Source organism: Teleopsis dalmanni, chromosome 1 (genome assembly GCF_002237135.1).
Source record: "Teleopsis dalmanni isolate 2A chromosome 1, ASM223713v2, whole genome shotgun sequence".
Taxonomy (NCBI): domain Eukaryota; kingdom Metazoa; phylum Arthropoda; class Insecta; order Diptera; family Diopsidae; genus Teleopsis; species Teleopsis dalmanni.
Window position 1 is genome coordinate 229,077,165 of NC_051846.1, and position 3,611 is coordinate 229,080,775.

General features: G+C 32.3%; 1 long non-coding RNA gene across 1 annotated transcript; it reads right to left on the reverse strand.

Moving 5' to 3' along the window:
• Positions 1 to 1,221: 1,221 nt before the first annotated feature.
• On the reverse strand, positions 1,222 to 2,953 carry LOC119667951. The gene is made up of 3 exons (XR_005251451.1): positions 2,864 to 2,953; positions 2,718 to 2,786; positions 1,222 to 1,407 (listed from the first exon to the last, which is right to left on the reverse strand). It is a non-coding gene; the product is annotated as an uncharacterized LOC119667951 (long non-coding RNA).
• Positions 2,954 to 3,611: the final 658 nt, after the last annotated feature.

Genomic DNA, 3,611 nt, shown 5'->3' on the forward strand with positions numbered 1-3,611 from the left:
TGACCCGAAATACTGTTTCAAGACATCATCTTATTTCATAAAAACAAAACTAAAACTTTGTTTACTACTATTTAATTATACTTTATTTACAAATTGCAATTCAAAAATCATTTGAAATTATGTAAGCCGAAACCTTTCCTTCAACAACAATAGTTTGTAAGTGGACTAAGTTATTTATAAATGGTCATAAAATATTGTAGAACGTTCTACCTAAAGAACATCCAAAAACTACATCAACACCTAAAGTTACCACAAACATACAGCATATGGTATAAAAGGAACATCGATTAATCGACAGAGACTAAGCAGGAGCTTTATGCAATTTAGTCACGATCTAATAAAGGAAAATCCAACTCTCTCATTGAGATGTCCCGTAGAGATATCAGTCTTAAGCTTCGTTTACTTACAGGTCACTGCAGTTTAAGTAACATTGCTAGTAGATTGAATCTCCCTTTTAATCGTGCCTGCCGCAGTTGTGGACAAGGCGATGAAAGTGCCTCTCATCTGTTTTGTTTTTGTCCGGCAGAGTATCACCGCCTTACCACTTTCTTTTTGAGGATTTGTGTAAACTGCAAAACCATCACTTGGATAGCACTATAAGCTTTGTCAAAGGTTCTACGTGGTTCAAAACCTCTAACTTTTTTACATACGGTAACACAATGGACCTGTAGGCGCAAGTGGATCCCTTGGAATCACCCGTATAACGTATCTATCTATCTAGCAGAAGTTTTATGTATTTCAGCAGCTACAGTGAATAATATTAAGGTATTGTTGTATTGAATTATTATTGTATTGAGAATGATTGTCGTATTCTCTCACAATGCAACAGAAACAAGATTTAAGGTTTCTGCACATCATCCTTATCGATTAAGCTTGGGTCTATCAACATAAGTAAGGTGAGAAAATATGTGAATCAGATTTTTTAGAAAGAGAGAGAGAAATGGAGAGTCCAAAAATAAACATTTTTAATAACGAACTTTTGTTGGTAGATTAGCTTTAAACTTGGTTTATAGGAGAACAAAGCACCTAAACTCACAGCTCCAAAACCAACGCTAAAATCAGTAATTCGGTGTTTTTATATTGGTTCCACCAACTTATTGAATAATATAATGTAATATATTAAAAACTCTTATATGTAAATAAATGGATTTTTTATATATATTATACACACTACATATTTTCAATGTTCAATCAGAAATAAGGAGTCCGACTTACCTATTGTATTAAAAGTTATGGATCCATGAAGAACTTTATAAAGTACAAAACCCAAATCAATGAAAGTGAGAAGCACATATGCTAAGGAATACCAGTTGCGAAAGTTTTTCCAAGAGTATGAGAGTTGCTTTGGACTCGCGGCTGTAACGCCTTTTATTGGCATAAGAGCAAAAAACTGCGACATCAGAATAACTGTCAAAATAAAAGAATGTGATATAAATATGATATAGTTTGAAAAACAACTAAAAATAGCTGGTTTAGAATATAAATGTTACTATATTTTAATACTTAATATGTTGCAATTACTTACATATGGCTTTTATACAATGCTTAATACATCCATTGGTCACGAAAGCTGACTTTGAAATAAGCGCGGAAAATACTAAAGGATGAAGAAGCGGCTATATTGCCGCATCGTCATCAGTATAATGTTATCAATCTGGAATGCGTTTATTCTACAATTCACCTCGAAAACTTTGTGGAGGTTGTGATACTAGTATGCATAATTAAGGCAAGAGTTGCCCAAAGGAAAATATAAAGTCACCTACAAGTCTTGGGCAGCTGTCAAATGTCCAGTGAACTGATCTTGAGTGATATTGGTCATTTTGCCCTAAATCTTGGTCAGCTGTCAAAGTCGCTCACAAGTCTTCATTAACAAGCGTACTTGTCCTAGTTTTTAAATACGCTGGGCTGTATGAATGTTCAAACCCAAGTAACTTATTTAATCAAAAATTCAACATTTTGCTTTATTGATGTTATTTTAGAAAGTTTGGTTGCAGACACATATCGGCAGTATCCTTTCGGCCCACAAAATATCCATACTTTTTCGTTTTAATATCACATTCCATGCGAGAATCCATTACTGAATCCATTCATTCGAAAATGTAATGTTTCGCAGTTCTATTATTCTTACTAATGAGAGTTCGACAGACTATCTAGAAACTATATTCCGCAAAACGTGTTCCTTCCATTAGTTAAAACTGGACAATCACAAAAAAAATGTGTATTGATTTCTTTTTCATCTTTTCAAGCGATTTATTTGCGTTGGTTTGTACACACCAGTGGTTCCCAACCATTTTTTGACATCTTTGATTTTTATGCATCTCTGGTTTAATGTATTGTATGAATTGTATAAGTGCATAGGTGCATTATCTGATCTAATTGTATAATAGCTAAATCGAGAACGATATTACATATGTTATGAGTGACATCCACCTATTATTAACTTGTTAAAGAAAACGTGCGTTGGTGTACGTCTCTAGGGAAATATAAGTCAGCATTGATATCACACATCATTATATCTTTAAATATAACCAGTATTCTAACTCGTAAATCTTCTTCTAATATATATTTTCGTTAGTTATATAGTTTTTTATATATATAATATATTTATATTTTTTATTTTGCAACATTTTCAGAATTAATATAATTTTTAATACTTCAATCATTTTAATGAAAATTAATTTTGATAACACAAGTGATGCTTTTAGTTGATGCCTTACCTTTACCCACAGCTTCATGAAAACTGCCATTATATAAAAGATCTTCATTAGTGCATTTTGGTAAAATTTCTGAGAAAATGTGAAAATATTTTGAATTAGAGATTTTGTGACATGAATACTTAAAGCTAAAGCAGCACAAATCTTACTTGGCAATGCGGTTTCTACATAACTTGAACTTTCTAAATAAATGTTTTTAATTAGTTTTTCCTTAAAATACTGATTTGGAGACGTTGTTGATTCAACAGTTGACAATAGTGCAGCTGCCGCCTTTGCTGCATCTTTACTGTATTGTATGATAGAAAAGTGACTAATTAGTGATAAAGTTTACGCACGTTTGGGTTAATTATATTATTAATAATTAAATATTAACTCTGCAATAAAAAACTATATACCTTAATGCATTTGTTAACTGTAATTGTTGTTGCAGTTGTTGTTGTTGTTGTTCCAGTTTTCTTAACCTTCGTGTTTTGTAATCGATTTTCGGCAAAAACTTCATTTATATATATGCTATGTATTAGGTTTACTTGGAAAATTCTATGACCACAAATATTATCGAAACCGCAGCTATTAAACTGCATGCTCTCCTACAATTTGTAACTGAACGACTGACAGAGAAAAATTGCATTGCAATGACCAGTGTGGCTTGTACTAATATGCAACTAATTAACAAACAACCTGTCGTTTGTCTGTTGTTAGTTTCCACGCCCACCAGACAATTAGTGTGAAAAATTACAGATTTGGAAAACATGAAAGCTATTAGGGACCATTCAACACATCAAAGCAAATGTGTTAATTCAAGGTCCTTCAGCGAAGTTATTTACAGTTTTGTTCGATTCTATAGCTTAAAGGCTGAGTGGAAAACTGATGTTAATACAATAGATTTTCACTGAATGA